Consider the following 20,952-nt stretch of genomic DNA (forward strand, 5'->3'; position numbering starts at 1 on the left):
GTCATACTTCTCATCGGTGGTGGATTGTTACAGTGTATGAGCAAGAAGGCAAGAAGAAGATGGAAACTAAAGCTGGAAGAAGATGGAGACCCAACGTCATACTTCTCATCGGTGGTGGATTGTTACAGTGTATGAGCAAGAAGGCAAGAAGAAGATGGAAACTAAAGCTGGAAGAAGATGGAGACCCAACGTCATACTTCTCATAGCTGGGGGTTTGTTACAGTGAATGAATGACAAGGCGAGACGAAGATGGAAACTAAAGCTGGAAGAAGATGGAGACCCAACGTCATACTTCTCATCGGTGGTGGATTGTTACAGTGTATGAGCAAGAAGGCAAGAAGAAGATGGAAACTAAAGCTGGAAGAAGATGGAGACCCAACGTCATACTTCTCATAGCTGGGGGTTTGTTACAGTGAATGAATGACAAGGCGAGACGAAGATGGAAACTAAAGCTGGAAGAAGATGGAGACCCAACGTCATACTTCTCATCGGGTGGTGGATTGTTACAGTGAATGAATGACAAGGCAAGAAGAAGATGGAAACTAAAGCTGGAAGAAGATGGAGACCCAACGTCATACTTCTCATCGGGTGGTGGATTGTTACAGTGTATGAGCAAGAAGGCAAGAAGAAGATGGAAGCCAAAGCTGGAACAAGATGGAGATCCGACATCATACTTCTCATAGCTGGGGGTTTGTTACAGTGCAGGAACGACAAGGCAAGAAGAAGATGGAAACCAAAGCTGGGAGAAGATGGAGACCCAACGTCATACTTCTCATCGGTGGTGGATTGTTACAGTGTATGAGCAAGAAGGCAAGAAGAAGATGGAAACTAAAGCTGGAAGAAGATGGAAACCCAAAGTCATACTTCTCATAGCTGGGGGTTTGTTACAGTGAATGAATGACAAGGCAAGACGAAGATGGAAACTAAAGCTGGAAGAAGATGGAAACCCAAAGTCATACTTCTCATAGCTGGGGGTTTGTTACAGTGAATGAATGACAAGGCTAGAAGAAGATGGAAACTAAAGCTGGAAGAAGATGGAGACCCAACGTCATACTTCTCATAGCTGGGGGTTTGTTACAGTGAATGAATGACAAGGCAAGAAGAAGATGCAAACTAAAGCTGGAAGAAGATGGAGACCCAATGTCATACTTCTCATCGGGTGGTGGATTGTTACAGTGTATGAGCAAGAAGGCAAGAAGAAGATGGAAGCCAAAGCTGGAACAAGATGGAGATCCGACATCATACTTCTCATAGCTGGGGGTTTGTTACAGTGAATGAATGACAAGGCAAGAAGAAGATGGAAACTAAAGCTGGAAGAAGATGGAGACCCAACGTCATACTTCTCATAGCTGTGGGTTTGTTACAGTGTGTGAACATAAGAGTTCAAGGCAGGAGAAATATAGAGGCTTGTTCTGACATCATACTTTACCAACTGAGGGTTTGTTACAGTGTGTGAACCAGAATGCAAGAAGAAGATAGAGAAAATGCTGGAAGAAGATGGAGGCCCGATGACATACTTCTTATAACTGTGGGGTTATTACAGTGTGAGTTCAAGGCAGGAGTAAGGTCGAGGCTTGTTCTGACATTATACCTTACCCAGCTGAGGGTTTGTTGTTAGTCACTTTTCACAGCTGACTTTGCTACAGTGTATCAGTGTAAGAGTCACAAGCAGGAATGAGATGGAGACCTGTCTTGATGGAATACTACTCACAGCTTAGGTTTTGTTACAGATGGAGATGGCAACCAATACTGATGTAAAATTTCTGACAAATCAGGGTTTGCTATAGTGTATGGACGAGTCCAAGGCCGGTGGAAGATTGAGACCTGTCCTAAGATAAAACTTTTCACTGCTCGAGGATTGTTACAGTGTATGAACAAAGGCAAGCCTTAAATGGAGACCTGTTCTGATGTAAATCATTCTCAGCTAAGTTTGTTACTGTGTATGAACTTAGTCTAAAGTTGAAGATGGAGAGTTGTCCTGACAATACTTCAGCTGAAGGTCTGTTACAGTCTTTGAATGTAAGAGTACAAGACAGGAGAAAGATCAAAGCCTGTCCTGACAATACTTCTCATAGCTGAGGGTTGTCACAGTGTATGAACATAAGAGGCCAAGGAAGCCGGTTCCTTGTATTTTGTGATATTTTTTCTCACAGCGGAGTTTTTGTCAAAGAATATGAGCATAAAAAGTAAAAGGCAGGTGAAAGATGGACCCCAACACAGTATGATCCCCCAACTGTGACCCCCTAGAGCTAGAGAGGATGGTAGGTAATAAGGGACGGTGTTATACATAATAAGAGATGAAACTATATAACTAAGGACTATACATAATAAGTGAGTACACTATATACTAAGGGAGTATGTTATACATAATACGGCTACATTCCTGTATCTGTGTGCAGTCTCGGTGTGCTGCCCTGTTTTACAGATGCATTGAGCATGTCCTATTCTAATCCTTCAGATCAGAATAGGACATTCTCTGACCCTCACAGATCTCATTCTCAGATCCGTGATTTTCATGGATGTGTGAATGGATCTATAAAACTCTATGAGTCTGTGGACCATCCGATAAAAAAATCTGGCAGTATACGGACATTTCACACAAATGTGAGAATGCAGCCTAAAGGATTTTAAAGATAACATTATCACTCCAAATCCTATAGTGCAGATACAGAATAATATCTATATCCAGGTACTTTACCGCTGACGTCTCATCAGATCAGAGACGGTTTCTGCTGTTTCTTCTCCGTCTGGTCAGACCTTCATGTCGACATCTCCCAGCCACGACCTGTCTTGTCACGATGATCAGTGCAGCCCTAAAAATAACAAGGTCACATATATTGTATATATACATGTGTCTCCCTCGCACTGCGCTCCTGACTACAGATATATACCCCACCATTAATATACTATTAGCCACTTAGTAATCAAATTATAAAGTGATAAACTGCACTGTGCCCCCCATTAACTATAATCTCCACCGGCCAAAATATACAAGGCTTTACAGTACAAGCAAAGTGAAGCCCCCATAATTGCTCTCTCCCAGCACCCCCATCATTGCTCTCTCCCAGCACCCCCATAATTGCCCTCTCCCAGCAACCTCATCATTTCTCTCTCCCAGCACCCCCATCATTGCTCTCTTCCAGCACCCCCCATCATTGCTTTGTCCCAGCACCTCCATCATTGCTCTCTCCCAGCACCCCCATCATTGCTCTCTCCCATCACCCCCATCAATGCTCTCTCCCAGCGCCCCCGTCATTGCTCTCTCCCAGCGCCCCGGTCATTGCTCTGTTCCAGCACCCCCATCATTGCTCTGTCCCAGCACCCCGTCATTGCTCTGTCCTAGCACCCCCGTCATTGCTCTCTCCCAGCACCTCCATCATTGCTCTCTCCCAGCACCTCCATCATTGCTCTCTCCCTGTACCCCCATCATTGCTCTCTCCCAGCACCCCCATTGCTCTCTCCCAACAACCTGTCATTGCTCTCTCCCACCATCCCCATCATTGCTCTTCCCATCCTCATCATTGCTCCCCCCATCCTCATCATTGCTCTTCCCAACCCCATCATTGCTCTCCCCAACCCAATTATTGCCCTCCCCAACCCCATCATTGCTCTCCCCAATCCCATCATTGCTCTCCCCAACTCCATCATTGCTCTTCCCAGCCCCATCATTGCTCTCCCCATCCCCATTATTGCTCTCCCCAGCCCCATCATTGCTCTCCCTAGCCCCATCATTGTTCTCCCCAGCCCCACCATACCCATCATTGCTCTCCCTATCCCCATCATTGCTCTCCCCAGCCCCACCATCCCTATCATTGCTCTCCCCAGCCCCATCATTGCTCTCCCCAGCCCCACCTTCCCCATCATTGCTCTCCCCAGCCCGATCTGCCCCATAATTGCTCTCCCCATCGCTACCATCCCCCTCATTGTTCTCCCCATTGCCACCATCCCCATCATTGCTCTCCCCAGCCCCATCATTGCTCTCTCCAGCCCCACCATTCCCATCATTGCTCACCTCAGCCCCATTATTGCTCTCCCCAGCCCCACCATTCCTCTCACCAGCCTCACCATTCCCATCATTGCTCTCCCCAGCTCCATCATTGCTCTCCTCAGCCCCATCATTGCTCTCCTGAGCCCCACCATTCCCATCATTGCTCTCCCCAACACCATCATTCCCCAGCTTTTCAGTGAAAAAAAAAAAAATAATACAACTTACCTCTCAGCTCGCTCCCCTGCAGCATCCTCGTTCCCAGCAACTTTCTCCCTGACCCAGGTGCGCGCTGCATGATGACATCAAGCTTCGTGCGTCTGTGTCAGGGAGGAAGCGCCGGGCAGGAAGCAGAGGACGGATCCCTCAGCTCCGCTGCCATTTTCTCCTGTCAGCAGCGGAACTGGCGAGATCCCTCCCTGCCCGCCATGTGTGATGAAGGCAATCTGGCCATGGGCCCCCCGGAGCTTCGAGCTCCGAGAAGCAGGCCAGATTGCCCTCGATTTTAGCCGCCCAGGAAGGGCCCCCCTGACCCTCCAGGCCCCGATGCAGCTGCACTGGCGGTATGTCCGCCCCTAGACTGCTATGGGGCCCCCCGCCTCATGGGCCCCATAGCAGTCGCGTGGCCTGCCGCCATTGGGGGCACACCACTGGAATATAGGTATGGTCATTTAATTAAAGAAAACTGACTGCCAAAAGTTTTGCATCTACTATTTATTGATCACATCATAGAGAGTAATTCATTGCTTACAATGCCATAACTTAGTATTTTGTATCATAACCTCTTGCTTTAATTACTGCACCACACCGACGGGGCATTGAAGCCACTGTGGTATTCAAGACATCTTGAGGGATCTTGCTCCATATATTTTGGCTTGGCACTTATTTGTCATACCTCAGGTCAGCGATGCCCTAGGAATATGTTTAGCATATTTGCCAGCTGGTGGATGTATCAAGAATGTTTTAATTTAGTAATATGGTGATGAATTGATATAGTAAAAGGTACGTTCAGACCAGATTTGTAGTCCTAAAATCCGTACCATATTACTATAGTAGCAAAGTTTACGAGAGTTTAACAATTGTAGAAAAAAATATGTAAATCTCCGTCATAGCCTGGTTTATAGTTCTTCAATGTTTCTGCTCCCTGCCACTGAATCTCCGCCCACCTAGTCTGATTGACAGCTCCTCTCTTTCTCCTCCCATGTTGGATCTCCTCCCACCAATCCTGATAGCTCTTCAGTATCTGCCCTCTCAGCTACTGCTGAATCTCTGCCCATCTAGCCTGAATGATACTCCTCAGTGTTCCTCTTCCCAGCTGCTGTTGTATCTCACACTGCTCACTACAGGTTGCAGCTGTCAGGCTGAGTGTGCTGGTATTAAATAACTGTCAGACTGGGTAGACAGATATTGATGAACTGTCAGTCATGCTGCATTTGTAGAGATTGAATAGCTGTCAACTATGATGGGTGGATAATGAATAGCTGTCATCCTGGGTGGGCGGATATTTAATAGCTGACAGGCTGCATGGGCGGAGATTGAATAGCTGTCAGGCTGGGTGGGCAGAGATTGAATAGCTGTCAGGGTGGGTGGGCGAAGAATGAATAGCTTTCAGGCTGGGTGTAGATTGAATAGCTGCCAGGCAGGGTGGGTGGAGATTGAGTAGCTGTCAGGCTGGGTGGAGATTGAATAGTTGTCAGGCTGGGTGGGCGGAGATTGAATAGCTGTGAGGCAGGGTGGGTGGAGATTGAATAGCTGTCAGGCAGGGTGGGTGGAGATTGAATAGCTGTCAGGCTGGGTGGGTGGAGATTGAGTAGCTGTCAGGCTGGGTGGGCAGAGATTGAATAGCTGTCAGGCTGGGTGGGCGGAGATTGAATAGCTGTCAGGGTGGGTGGAGATTGAATAGCTGTCAGGGTGGGTGGGCAGATATTGAATAGCCGTCAGGGTAGATAGTCAGGGATTGAATAGCTGTCAGGATGGGTGGAGATTGATTAGCTGTCAGGCTGGGTGGGCGGAGACTAGTTGACAGGGTGGATGGTCAGAGATTGAATAGTTTACATGCTGGATGGGCAGAGATTGAATAGCTTTCAGGATGTGTGTGCGCAGAGTTAGAATAGCTGTCAGGCTGGGTGGGTTTAGATTGAATAGCTATCAAACTGGCTGGATGGAGACTGAATAGTTGACAGCCTGGGTGGATTTAAACTGAGTAGCGGACAGGCTGAATGGGCACAGATTGAAAGCTGTCAGGATGGGTGGGCGGAGATTAAATAGCTGTCAGGCTGAAAGGGCGGAGATTGAATGGCTGTCACTCTGGAACACGTGGAATTTTAGTCAGCCTAGGTGGGCGGATATTAAATAGCTGTCGGGTGGGGGGGGGGGTTAATCAGAGATTGAATAGCTGACATCCTGGGTGGTCGAGATTGAATTGATGTCTGGATGGGTGGTCAGATTGAATTGCTGTCAGGGTGGGTGGTGAGAGATTGAATAGCTGTCAGGGTGGGTGGTCAGAGAATAAATAGCTGTCAGGGTGGGTGGGCGGAGATTGAATAGCTGTCAGGCTGGGTGGGTGGAGATTGAATAGCTGTCAGGCCGGGTGGGCAGAGACTGAATAGCTGACAGGGTGGGTGGGCAGAGATTGAATAGCTGTCAGGGTGGGTAGGCGTAGAGATACAATGGCTGGCAGGATAGAGATTGAATTTCTGCCAGGGTGGGTGGTCTGAGATTGAAGAGCTGTCAGGTTGGGTGGGCGGCGAGTGAATTTCTGTCAGTCTGGGTGGGCAGAGATTTAATAGCCGTGAGGCTGGGTAGGCGGAGATTGAATAGCTGTCTGAGTTGGTGGGCGGAGATTGAATAGCTGTCAGGCTGGGTGGGCAGAGAGTGAATAGCTGTCAGGGTAGGTAGGCGAAGATTGAATAGCTGTCAGGCCTTGTAGGCGGAGAGTGAATAGCTGTCAGGGTGGGTGGGAGGAGATTGAATAGCTCTCAGGCTGGGTTGCCGGAGAGTGAATAGCTGTCAGGGTGAGTGATTGGAGATTGAATATTTTTTCAGGGTGGGTGGAGATTGAATAGCTGTCAGGCTGGCAGGATAGAAAATGAATAGTTGTCAGGGTGGATGCTTGGAGATTGAATAGCTGTCAGGCTGGGAGGGCGGAGAGTGAATAGCTGTCAGGCTTGGTGTGCGGAGAGTGAATAGCTGTCAGGCTGGGTGGGCGGAGAGTGAATAGATGTCAGGCTGGGTGTGGGAGATTGAATAGCTGTCAGGCTGGGTGGTGTCACGCCAGGTGTGGGAAAGACTTAATTCAACACAGAGGGAGCCCAGACTCTAGGGAAAGGGGGAAGTGGAAACCTCCTAGTCTGGTCTAGCGTCACCCTGTGTCAACTACCGTCCCTATATTGCCTCTTCAGCAATCGCAGCGTGCGTGCCTCACCCTACTTTCCCTGGCGTATGACTACGTCTAGGGATGGGAGGAGATGAGCACTAGTCAACCTCCACTAAACACTATAGACAACAAGGGTAGACAAAACAGGGGGAAATAGCTTAGCTTTAGATGACTGCAAATATGCAGGCGGCCTCAAGCTCCAGAGAGGATGAAGTACTGATCCTGTTAAGCCTCACAAGTAGAAATGAATATAGCCATCAACTCCCTCTCAGACACACCAGGTATATATACACCCAGGCCACAGAGCAAATTAGCAGAGTGGAGGTAGCCGCTAGGTCCTAAAGACAGCCTCTCATCTAAGAAGCTGTCTGCAATGCCAAACGTAGAGATCTGCAACCAACTGCAGGGCGACTGTCTCTTACCTGTGACTGCCGTGATAGGTGTGTGGAGAGTGAATAGCTGTCAGGAGTGTGGTCGGATATTGAACAGCTGTCAAGCTGGGTGGGCGGAGAGTGAATAGCTGTCAAGCTGGGTGGGCGGAGAGTGAATAGCTTTCAGGCTGGGTGGGTGGAGAGTGAATAGCTGTCAGGTTGGGTGGAGATTCAATAACTGTCAGGCTGGGTGGGCGGAGAGTGAATAGCTTTCAAGCTGGGTGGTCGGAGATTGAATAGCTGTCAGGGTGGGTGGAGATTGAATAGCTATCAAGGTGGGTGGTCTGAGATTGAATAGCTGTCAGGGTGGGTGGTCTGAGATTGAATAGCTGTCAGGCTGGGTGGGCGGAGAGTGAATAGCTGTCAGGAGGGGTGGGTGGAGAGTGAATAGCTGTCAGGCTGGGAGGGCGGATATTGAATAGCTGTCAGGCTGGGTGGGCGGAGAGAGAATAGCTGTCAGGCTGGATGGGCGGAGATTGAATAGTTGTCAGCGTGGGTGGGCTGACATTAAATAACTGTCTGGCTGGGTGGGTGGAGAGTGAATAGCTGTAAGGCTGAGTGGACGGAGAGTGAATAGCTGTAAGGCTGGGTGGCCGGAAAGTGAACAGCTATCAGGCTAGGTGGGTGGAGAGTGAAAAGCTGTCAGGCTGGTTGGGCAGAGAGTGAATAGCTGTAAAGTGTGTGGTTGGAGATTAAACAGCTATCAGGGTGGGTGGGTGTAGATTTAATAGCTGTCAGTCTGGGTGGGCCAAGAGCGAATAGCTGCCAGGGTGGGTGGGCTGATAGTGAATAGCTGTCAGGGTGGGTGGGCGGAGAGTCAATAGCTGTCAGGGTGGGTAGGCGGAGAGTGAATAGCTGTCAGGCTGGTTGGGCGGAGGTTGAATAGCTGTCAGGCTGGGTGGGCGGAGAGTGAATAGCTGTCAGGCTGGGTGGGCCGAGAGTGAATTGCTGTCAGGCTGGGTGGTCAGAGATTAAATAACTCTGGCTGGGTAAGTGAAGAGTGAATAGCTGTAAGGCTAAGTGGGCGGAGAGTGAATAGCTGTCAGGCTGGGTGGGTGAGGAGTGAATACCTGTCAGGCTGGGTGGGCGGAGAATGAATAGCTGTCAGGTTGGATGGGCAGAGTGTGAATAGCTTTCAGGTTCGGTGGGCGGTGAGTGAATAGTTGTCAGATTGGGTGGGGATTCAATAACTGTCAGGCTGGGAGGATGGAGAATGAATAGCTTTTAAGCTGGGTGGTCGGAGATTGCATAGCTATCAAGGTGGGTGGTCTGAGATTGAATAGCTGTCAGGCTGGGTGGGTGGAGATTGAATACCTGCCAGGGTGGGTGGGCTGATAGTGAATTGCTGTCAGGGTGGGTGGGCGGAGAGTGAATAGCTGTCAGGGTGGGTAGGCGGAGAGTGAATAGCTGTCAGGCTGGTTGGGCGGAGGGTGAATAGCTGTCAGGCTGGGTGGGCGGAGAGTGAATAGCTGTCAGGCTGGGTGGGCCGAGAGTGAATAGCTGTCAGGCTGGGTGGGCAGAGATTAAATAACTCTGGCTGGGTAGGTGAAGAGTGAATAGCTGTAAGGCTAAGTGGGCGGAGAGTGAATAGCTGTTAGGCTGGGTGGGCGAGGAGTGAATACCTGTCAGGCTGGGTGGGCAGAGTGTGAATAGCTTTCAGGTTCGGTGGGCGGAGAGTGAATAGTTGTCAGGTTGGGTGGGGATTCAATAACTGTCAGGCTGGCAGGATGGAGAATGAATAGCTTTTAAGCTGGGTGGTCGGAGATTGAATAGCTATCAAGGTGGGTGGTCTGAGATTGAATAGCTGTCAGGCTGGGTGGGTGGAGATTGAATACCTGTCAGGCTGGGTGGGTGGAGAGTGAATAGCTGTCAGGCTTGGTGGGCAGAGAGTGAATAGCTGTCAGGCTGGGTGGGCGGAGAGTGAATAGCTGTCAGACTGGGTGGACGAAGAGTGAATAGCTGTCAGGCTGGGTGGGCGAAGATTAAATAACTGTCTGGCTGGGTGGGTGGAGATTGAATGGCTGTAAGGCTGGGTGGGCGGAGAGTGAATAGCTGTAAGGCTGAGTGGGCGGAGAGTGAATATCTGTCAGGTTGGGTGGACGAAGAGTGAATAGCTGTCAGGCTGGGTGGCCGGAAAGTGAATAGCTGTCAGACTAGGTGGGCGGAGAGTGAATAGCTGTCAGGGTGGGTGGGCGGAGAGTGAATAGCTGTCAGGGTAGGTAGGCAAAGATTGAATGGCTGTCAGGCTGTGTGGGCGGAGAGTGAATAGCTGTCAGTGTGGGTGGGCGGAGAGTGAATAGCTGTCAGGCTGGGTGGGTGGAGAGTGAATAGCTGTCAGGCTGGGTGGGTGGAGAGTGAATACCTGTAAGGCTGGCTGGACGTAGAGTGAATAGCTGCCTCGCTGGGTGGGCGGAGAGTGAATGGCTGTCAGGCTGGGTGGCCAGAAACTGAATAGCTGTCAGGCTAGGTGGGCGGAGAGTTAATAGCTGTCTGGGTGGGTGGGCGGAAAGTGAATAGCTGTCAGGGTGGGTGGGCTTAGAGTGAATAGATGTCAGGCTGGTTGGGCGGAGAGTGAATAGCTGTCAGGCTGGGTGGGCGGAGAGTGAATAGCTGTCAGGCTGGGTGGGCGGAGAGTGAATAGCTGTCAGGCTGGGTGGGCGGAGATTGAATAGCTGTCAGGGTGAGTGATTGAAGATTGAATAGTTTTGATGGTGGGTGGGTGGAGATTGAATAGCTGTCAGGCTGGCAGGATAGAGAATGAATAGTTGTCAGGGTGGATGCTTGGAGATTGAATAGTGAATATCTGTCAGGCTGGGTGGGCGGAGAGAATAGCTGTCACGGTGGGTGGGCGGAAAGTGAATAGCTGTCAGGGTAGGTAAGGGAAGATTGAATGTCTGTCAGGCTGTGTGGGCGAAGAGTGAATAACTGTCAGGGTGGGAGGGCAGAGAGTGAATAACTGTCAGGGTGGGTGGGCGGAGAGTGAATAACTGTCAGGGTGGGTGGGCGGAGAGTGAATAGCTGTCAGGCTGGGTGGGCGGAGATTGAATAGCTCTCAGGCTGGGTGGGCGGAGAGTAAATAGCTGTCAGGGTGAGTGATTGGAGATTGAATAGTTTTGAGGGTGGCTGGATGGAGATTGAATAGCTGTCAGGCTGGCAGGATAGAGAATGAATAGTTGTCAGGGTGGATGCTTGGAGATTGAATAGTGAATATCTGTCATGCTGGGTGGGCGGAGAGAATAGCTGTCAGGCTGTGTGGACGGAGAGTGAATAGCTGTCAGGCTGGGTGGGCGGAGACTGAATAGCTGTCAGGTGTGTGGTTGGATATTGAACAGCTGCCAGGCTGGGTGGGCGGAAAGTGAATTGCTGTCAGGTGTGTGGCTGGAGATTGGACAGCTGTCGGGCTGGGTAGGTCGAGAGTGAATAGCTGTCAGGCTGGGTGGGTGGAGAATGAATAGCTTTCAAGCTGGGTGGTCTGAGATTAAATAGCTGTCAGGGTGTGTGGTCCGAGATTGAATAACTTTCTAGGTTGGTGGAGATTGAATAGCTGTCAAGCTGGGTGGTTGGAGAGTGAATAGCTGTCAGGCTGGGAGGGCTGATATTGAATAGCTGTCAGGCTGGGTGGGCGGAGAGTGAATAGCTGTCAGGCTGTGTGGGCGGAGATTGAATAGTTCTCAGGGTGGGTGGGCGGAGAGCGAATAGCTGCCAGGGTGGGTGGGCTGATAGTGAATAGCTGTCAGGGTGGGTGGGCGGAGAGTGAATAGCTGTCAGGCTGGGTAGGCGGAGAGTGAATAGCTCTCAGGCTGGTTGGGCGGAGGGTGAATAGCTGTCATGCTGGGCGGGCGGAGAGTGAATAGCTGTCAGGCTGGGTGGGCTTAGAGTGAATAGCTGTCAGGCTGGGTGGGCAGAGATTAAATAACTCTGGCTGGGTAGGTGAAGAGTGAATAGCTGTAAGGCTAAGTGGGCGGAGAGTGAATAGCTGTCAGGCTGGGTGGGCGAGAAATGAATACCTGTCAGGCTGGGTGGGCGGAGAGTGAATAGCTGTCAGGCTGGATGGGCAGAGTGTGAATAGCTTTCAGGCTCGGTGGGCGGAGAGTGAATAGTTGTCAGGTTAGATGGGGATTCAATAACTGTCAGGCTGGCAGGATGGAGAATGAATAGCTTTTAAGCTGGGTGGTCGGAGATTGAATAGCTATCAAGGTGGGTGGTCTGAGATTGAATAGCTGTCAGGCTGGGTGGGTGGAGATTGAATACCTGCCAGGGTGGGTGGGCTGATAGTGAATAGCTGTCAGGGTGGGTGGGCGGAGAGTGAATAGCTGTCAGGGTGGGTAGGCGGAGAGTGAATAGCTGTCAGGCTGGTTGGGCGGAGGGTGAATAGCTGTCAGGCTGGGTGGGCGGAGAGTGAATAGCTGTCAGGCTGGGTGGGCCGAGAGTGAATAGCTGTCAGACTGGGTGGGCAGAGATTAAATAACTGGCTGGGTAGGTGAAGAGTGAATAGCTGTCAGGCTGGGTGGGCGAGGAGTGAATACCTGTCAGGCTGGGTGGGCAGAGTGTGAATAGCTTTCAGGTTCGGTGGGCGGAGAGTGAATAGTTGTCAGGTTGGGTGGGGATTCAATAACTGTCAGGCTGGCAGGATGGAGAATGAATAGCTTTTAAGCTGGGTGTTCGGAGATTGAAAAGCTATCAAGGTGGGTGGTCTGAGATTGAATAGCTGTCAGGCTGGGTGGGTGGAGATTGAATACCTGTCAGGCTGGGTGGGTGGAGAGTGAATAGCTGTCAGGCTTGGTGGGCAGAGAGTGAATAGCTGTCAGGCTGGGTGGGCGGAGAGTGAATAGCTGTCAGGCTGGGTGGACGAAGAGTGAATAGCTGTCAGGCTGGGTGGGTGAAGATTAAATAACTGTCTGGCTGGGTGGGTGGAGATTGAATGGCTGTAAGGCTGGGTGGGCGGAGAGTGAATAGCTGTAAGGCTGAGTGGGCGGAGAGTGAATATCTGTTAGGCTGGGTGGACGAAGAGTGAATAGCTGTCAGGCTGGGTGGCCCGAAAGTGAATAGCTGTCAGGCTAGGTCGGCGGAGAGTGAATAGCTGTCAGGCTGTGTGGGCGGAGAGTGAATAGCTGTCAGTGTGGGTGGGCGGAGAGTGAATAGCTGTCAGGCTGGGTGGGCCGAGAGTGAATAGCTGTCAGGCTGGGTGGACGAAGAGTGAATAGCTGTCAGACTGGGTGTCCGGAAAGTAAATAGCTGTCAGGCTAGGTGGGCGGAGAGTGAATAGCTGTCATGGTGGGTGGGCGGAGAGTGAATAGCTGTCAGGGTAGGTAGGCGAAGATTGAATGGCTGTCAGGCTGTGTGGGCGGAGAGTGCATAGCTGTCAGGGTGGGTGGGCGGAGAGTGAATAGCTGTCAGGCTGGGTGGGCGGAGAGTGAATAGCTGTCAGGCTCTGTGGCTGGAGAGTGAATACCTGTAAGGCTGGCTGGACGTAGAGTGAATAGCTGCCTCGCTGGGTGGGCGGAGAGTGAATAGCTGTCAGGCTGGGTGGCCAGAAAGTGAATAGCTGTCAGGCTAGGTGGGCGGAGAGTGAATAGCTGTCTGGGTGGGTGGGCAGAAAGTGAATAGCTGTCAGGGTGGGTGGGCTTAGAGTGAATAGATGTCAGGCTGGTTGGGCGGAGAGTGAATAGCTGTCAGGCTGGGTGGGCGGAGAGTGAATAGCTGTCTGGGTGGGTGGGCGGAAAGTGAATAGCTGTCAGGGTGGGTGGGCTTAGAGTGAACAGATGTCAGGCTGGGTGGGCGGAGAGTGAATAGCTGTCAGGCTGGGTGGGCGGAGAGTGAATAGCTGTCAGGCTGGGTGTGCGGAGAGTGAATAGCTGTCAGGGTGGGTGGGAGGAGATTGAATAGCTGTCAGGCTGGGTGGGCGGAGATTGAATAGCTGTCAGGGTGAGTGATTGGAGATTGAATAGTTTTGATGGTGGGTGGGTGGAGATTGAATAGCTGTCAGGCTGGCAGGATAGAGAATGAGTAGTTGTCAGGGTGGATGCTTGGAGATTGAATAGTGAATATCTGTCAGGCTGGGTGTTAGAACCTTGCTCTTAGTTTTTTTTTCCTTTGCTGGTCACATGACCTTGTTGGCCTATTTAATCCTGCTCCGCCCTTCTGGCTTTGCTGGACTTCATTGTATATCTACTTTCTAGCTAGCCTGTGCTCTGTGTCTTGCTCTGTTAGTTTGCTTGGTCTACTGACCTCTATGTTCTATATATTTTGTTTGTTCGTCTGTCTGCTACTATTTCTGTTAGGAGGTGTCCCATATTCCTCCCAGTCCTTAGTACTTGTAGGGATTCCTTCCCCACATCTATAGGTCTGCGTACAGACTAGCTTAGGACTTTAGCAGGTCTGATCACAGGATCAGGTTCCCTGTTACATCGTAGGGATTAAGCTGAGTTCTATCGTAGGGACAGATCTCCTCTCTTTCCTTAGCTCTGGTAGCAGAACATAACAGTAAGTCCAGCCCGTATTGCCTGTTTAAATTCCAAGGGTGTATTTTTAGCTGCTTCCACGATTGCTCAGGAAAAATTAATGGAATTTCGGGTGTTTGTCGATTGTGGGTCTACTCTGAATGTTATTGATGGGGGATTCGTGGAAAGACTCAATTTAAAACCTGAACCTTTATCATCCCCCATTGCTGTGGTTTCTGTGGATGGTTCCCCTTTGAAGAATATTACTCTCAAGGTCTGTGAATTTCCTCTCACTATTAATGGTGTTCACCATGAGAAATTGGATTTGGTAGTGTTGAATAACTTGCCTTCTCCAGTAATATTGGGATTGCCCTGGTTAAAATTTCGCAATCCTGTACTGGATTGGTCTACCAGTGAAATTAAATCCTGGAGCCATAAATGTTATGACAAGTGTTGTAATGGGCGTATTGCAGCTTTGGATAGGGGAGAATTGCCTGTTCCTATTCAGGATTTTTGGAGAGTTTTTTCTGAGAAGGAATCGCAGGTTTTGCCTCCCCATAGAGACTATGATTGTTCCATTGAATTTGTCCCTGGAGCGACTCTTCCTAAAAGTCGTTTATTTAACCTTACTATTCCTGAGAGGAAGGCTTTGGAGGAATACATACAGACAAGTTTGGCCGCCGGTCACATTAGGCCCTCTAAGTCTCCTGTGGCGGTTGGATTTTTTTTTGTAAAAAAAAAGGACGGCGGTTTACGTCCTTGTCTGGATTTTCGTGAGATTAACAAAATTACTGTACGCAATCCTTACCCACTGCCATTGATTCCTGATCTGTTTAACCAGTTAATGGGGGCCAAGTGGTTCTCTAAAATTGACCTTAAGGGGGCATACAATCTGTTGCGCATGAAGGAGGGTGACGAATGGAAGACTGCTTTTAACACTCCTGTGGGTCATTTTGAGAATCTGGTTATGCCTTTTGGTCTTACTAATGCTCCTGCATTTTTTCAGAATCTGATTAATGACATCCTTAGACCTTTGATCGGTAAAAATGTGGTTGTGTATTTGGATGACATTTTGATTTATTCGCCGGATCTGGAGTCTCATTGGCGGAGCGTGCGTGAGGTATTACAGTTATTAATGGACAATTCGCTTTTTGCTAAGCTGGAGAAATGTGAGTTCGCTGTACAGAGAATTAGTTTTTTGGGCTACATTATCTCCAGCAAAGGTTTTGAGATGGATCCGGTTAAGGTTCAGGCTGTGCAGGAATGGCCTAGGCCTATTGGTTTGAAATCGATACAGAGGTTTTTGGGTTTCGCCAATTACTATAGAAAGTTCATAAAAAATTTTTCTAGTATTGTCAAACCTCTGACTGATCTCACCAGGAAAGGTGCTGATGCGGTTCAGTGGTCTTCTGAGGCCATTGAAGCTTTTGTGTATCTCAAGGAGAAGTTCACCTCTGCTCCCATCCTTATGCAGCCTGATGTTACTAGGCCGTTTTTGGTTGAGGTTGATGCTTCCTCTGTGGGGGTTGACGCAGTATTGTCTCAGGATAACGGGGATGGATTACATCCCTGTGCCTTTTTTTCAAAAAAATTTTCGGAGACTGAACTGAATTACGATATTGGTAATCGGGAATTATTGGCTATTAAACTCGCATTTGAACACTGGCGCCACTTCTTGGAAGGTGCGGAATTTCCCGTTCAGGTTCTTACGGATCATAAAAATCTGATATATCTTGATGCTGCCAAGCGCCTGAATGCCCGTCAGGCTAGGTGGGCACTGTTTTTCTCGCGGTTTAATTTCTCCGTTACTTACATCCCTGGTACTAAGAATGTTAAGGCGGATGCCTTGTCTCGCAGTTTTTCTCCCATAGTCGGTGCTGAGAAAGAGGAGAACATTTTACAAGAAGGTGTTGTGATAGCTGCTTTGGACTCCGTTTTGGAAAATGAGATTCTTAAAGCTCAGGAGAATGCCCCTTCTAATACTCCTCATGGGAGGTTGTTTGTGCCTGGGACCTTTAGGAGAGATTTGTTTGTTGAGTATCACGAATCTCGGTTGGCAGGTCATCCCGGAATCTCTGAGACCAAGAGACTGGTGGGTCGCAGTTTTTGGTGGCCTGGATGGCAGAAGGAAGTCATTAAGTGGGTGCGTCAATGTACTATATGTGCTAGATCTAAGTCCTCACATACTCCTGCTGCGGGGTTGCTTTGTCCTTTGGAGGTTCCCAGTGCTCCTTGGACACATTTGGCTATGGACTTTATAACTGACCTTCCCCCCTCTGAGGGTTTTACTGTCATCTGGGTGGTCGTGGACCGTTTTAGCAAGATGTGTCACTTGGTTCCTTTCGTCAAACTGCCCTGCGCTAAAACTCTCGCTAAGGCCTTTGTCAAGGAAATTGTCAGACTTCATGGCGTTCCTACTGACATTGTTTCTGATAGGGGTCCTCAGTTCGTGGCTCGTTTTTGGCGTGCCTTTTGTGATAGGTTGGGAGTTCATTTGTCTTTCTCATCCGGATATCATCCTGAATCTAATGGCCAGACAGAAAGGAAAAACCAGGATGTTGAGCAGTTCTTGCGTTGTTTTGTGGCAGACAATCAAGAGGGGTGGTCTGAGTTTCTGCCACTTGCTGAATTTGCTCTGAACAATCATACATCTTCTTCTGCTGGTTGTTCGCCTTTTTTTTGTTGTTCTGGGAGACATCCGTCGTTTGGGTCGTTCTCCAAGTTGGGATCTGCCGTGCCTGAGGAGGAGAATTTTTCCGGTGATTTGGAGAGAGTTTGGACGGATGTGCGTGGTAATCTTCAGGAGGCCAACAGAAAATCTAAAGACTACTTTGATAGGAAACGACAGGAGGTTTTGTTCGCTGTTGGTGACATGGTTTGGTTGTCCTCTAGGAATCTGCGGTTGAGGATTCCTTCAAAGAAATTGGGTCCCAAGTTTGTAGGGCCCTTTAAGGTGCTTCAGGTTGTCAACCAATCTGCTGTTAGGTTGGAGGTTCCTACCTCCTGGAGAATTAATCCGGTATTTCATGTCTCTCTGTTGAAAAAAGCTGTTGTATCGGATTGTGACGCCTCTGCCTCTGTTCCTCCGGTGGTGGACGGGGAATATGAAATTTCTCGCATCCTTAACTCTAGACGGTATAGAGGTAGTTTGCAGTATCTTGTGGCCTGGAAAGGTTTCGGTCCCGAGGATAACTCTTGGGTGAGGTCGGATGATGTTTCCGCGTCCAGACTTATCAGAGCGTTTCACAGGAGATTTCCTGATAAGCCTGGTCCTAGGGGATCCGGAGGATCCTCTTAGAAGGGGGGGTACTGTTAGAACCTTGCTCTTAGTTTTTTTTTCCTTTGCTGGTCACATGACCTTGTTGGCCTATTTAATCCTGCTCCGCCCTTCTGGCTTTGCTGGACTTCATTGTATATCTACTTTCTAGCTAGCCTGTGCTCTGTGTCTTGCTCTGTTAGTTTGCTTGGTCTACTGACCTCTATGTTCTATATATTTTGTTTGTTCGTCTGTCTGCTACTATTTCTGTTAGGAGGTGTCCCATATTCCTCCCAGTCCTTAGTACTTGTAGGGATTCCTTCCCCACATCTATAGGTCTGCGTACAGACTAGCTTAGGACTTTAGCAGGTCTGATCACAGGATCAGGTTCCCTGTTACATCGTAGGGATTAAGCTGAGTTCTATCGTAGGGACAGATCTCCTCTCTTTCCTTAGCTCTGGTAGCAGAACATAACACTGGGTGGGCGGAGAGAATAGCTGTCAGGCTGGGTGGGCGGAAAGTGAATAGCTGTCAGGGTAGGTAAGAGAAGATTGAATGTCTGTCAGGCTGTGTGGCGAAGAGTGAATAACTGTCAGGGTGGGAGGGCGGAGAGTGAATAACTGTCAGGGTGGGTGGGCGGAGAGTGAATAACTGTCAGGGTGGGTGGGCGGAGAGTGAATAGCTGTCAGGCTGGGTGGGCGGAGATTGAATAGCTCTCAGGCTGGGTGGGCGGAGAGTAAATAGCTGTCAGGGTGAGTGATTGGAGATTGAATAGTTTTGAGGGTGGCTGGATGAAGATTGAATAGCTGTCAGGCTGGCAGGATAGAGAATGAATAGTTGTCAGGGTGGATGCTTGGAGATTGAATAGTGAATATCTGTCAGGCTGGGTGGGCGGAGAGAATAGCTGTCAGGCTGGGTGGGCGGAGACTGAATAGCTGTCAGGTGCGTGGTTGGATATTGAACAGCTGCCAGGCTGGGTGGGCGGAAAGTGAATAGCTGTCAGGTGTGTGGCTGGAGATTGGACAGCTGTCGGACTGGGTAGGTCGAGAGTGAATTGCTGTCAGGCTGGGTGGGTGGAGAATGAATAGCTTTCAAGCTGGGTGGTCTTAGATTAAATAGCTGTCAGGGTGTGTGGTCTGAGATTGAATAGCTTTCTAGGTTGGCGGAGATTGAATAGCTGTCAAGCTGGGTGGTTGGAGAGTGAATAGCTGTCAGGCTGGGAGGGCGGATATTGAATAGCTGTCAGGCTGGGTGGGCGAAGAGTGAATAGCTGTCAGGCTGTGTGGGCGGAGATTGAATAGTTCTCAGGGTGGGTGGGCGGAAAGCGAATAGCTGCCAGGGTGGGTGGGCTGATAGTGAATAGCTGTCAGGGTGGGTGGGCGGAGAGTGAATAGCTGTCAGGGTGGGTAGGCGGAGAGTGATTAGCTGTCAGGCTGGTTGGGCGGAGGGTGAATAGCTGTCAGGCTGGGTGTGCGGAGAGTGAATAGCTGTCAGGCTGGGTGGGCAGAGAGTGAATAGCTGTCAGGCTGGGTGGGCAGAGATTAAATAACTCTGGCTGGGTAGGTGAAGAGTGAATAGCTGTAAGGCTAAGTGGGCGGAGAGTGAATAGCTGTCAGGCTGGGTGGGCGAGGAATGAATACCTGTCAGGCTGGGTGGGCGGAGAGTGAATCGCTGTCAAGCTGGATGGGCAGAGTGTGAATAGCTTTCAGGCTCGGTGGGCGGAGAGTGAATAGTTGTCAGGTTGGGTGGGGATTCAATAACTGTCAGGCTGGCAGGATGGAGAATGAATAGCTTTTAAGCTGGGTGGTCGGAGATTGAATAGCTATCAAGGTGGGTGGTCTGAGATTGAATAGCTGTCAGGCTGGGTGGGTGAAGAGTGAATAACTGTCAGGCTTGGTGGGCAGAGAGTGAATAGCTGTCAGGCTGGGTGGGCGGAGAGTGAATAGCGGTCAGGCTGGGTGGACGAAGAGTGAATAGCTGTCAGGCTGGGTGGGCGAAGATTAAATAACTGTCTGGCTGGGTGGGTGGAGATTGAATAGCTGTAAGGCTGGGTGGGCGGAGAGTGAATAGCTGTAAGGCGGAGAGTGAATAGCTGTCAGGCTGGGTGGCCGGAAAGTGAATAGCTGTCAGGCTAGGTGGGCGGAGAGTGAATAGCTGTCAGGGTGGGTGGGCGGAAAGTGAATAGCTGTTAGGGTAGGTAGGCGAAGATTGAATGGCTGTCAGGCTGTGTGGGCGGAGAGTGAATAGCTGTCAGGCTGCGTGGGCGGAGAGTGAATAGCTGTCAGGCTGGGTGGGCGGAGAGTGAATAGCTGTCAGGCTGGGTGGGCGGAGATTGAATAGCTGTCAGGGTGAGTGATTGGAGATTGAATAGTTTTGATGGTGGGTGGGTGGAGATTGAATAGCTGTCAGGCTGGCAGGATAGAGAATGAATAGTTGTCAGGGTGGATGCTTGGAGATTGAATAGTGAATATCTGTCAGGCTGGGTGGGCGGAGAGAATAGCTGTCATGTTGTGTGGGCGGAGATTGAATAGCTGTCAGGGTGAGTGATTGGAGATTGAATAGTTTTGATGGTGGGTGGGTGGTGATTGAATAGCTGTCAGACTGGCAGGATAGAAAATAAATAGTTGTCAGGGTGGATGCTTGGAGAGTGAATAGCTGTCAGGCTGGGTGGGTGGAGAGTGAATAGCTGTCAGGCTGGATGGGCGGAGAGTGAATAGCTGTCAGGCTGGGTGGCTGGAAAGTGAATAGCTGTCAGGCTAGGTGAGCGGAGAGTGAATAGCTGTCAGGGTGGATGGGTGGAAAGTGAATAGCTGTCAGGCTGGGTGGGTTGAGATTGAATAGCTGTCAGGGTGAGTGATTGGAGAGTGAATAACTGTGAGGGTGGGTGGGCAGAGAGTGAATAGCTGTGAGGCTGGGTGGGTGGAGTGTGAATAGCTGTCAGGCTGGGTGGGTGGAGAGTGAATAGCTGTCAGGTTGGGTGAGTGGAGATTGAATAGTTGTCAGGGTGGGGGGGCGGAGACTGTATAGCTGTCAGAGTGGGTGGACGGAGAGTGAATAGCTGTCAGTCTGTGTGGTTGGTGAGCGAATAGCTGTCAGGGTGGGTGGAGATTGAATAGCTGTCAGGCTGGGTGGGCGGAGAGCGAATAGCTGTCAGGCTGGGTGGGTGAAGATTGAATAGCTGTCAGGGTGGATGCTTGGAGATTGAATAGCTGTCAGGCTGGATGGGCGGAGAGTGAATAGCTGTCAGGCTAGGTGGGCGGAGAGTGAATAGCTGTCAGGGTGGGTTGCCGGAAAGTGAATATCTGTCAGGCTAGGTGGGCGGAGAGTGAATAGCTGTCAGGGTGGGTGGGTGGAAAGTGAATAGCTGTCAGGGTGGGTGGGCGGAGAGTGAATAGCTGTCAGGCTGGTTGGGCGGAGAGTGAATAGCTGTCAGGCTGGGTGGGCGGAGAGTGAATAGCGGTCAG

The sequence above is a fragment of the Phyllobates terribilis genome, unplaced genomic scaffold, assembly GCF_046119375.1.
Source record: "Phyllobates terribilis strain yellow unplaced genomic scaffold, ASM4611937v1 Scaffold_25__1_contigs__length_18738178, whole genome shotgun sequence".
In the NCBI taxonomy this organism is placed as follows: Eukaryota; Metazoa; Chordata; class Amphibia; order Anura; family Dendrobatidae; genus Phyllobates; species Phyllobates terribilis.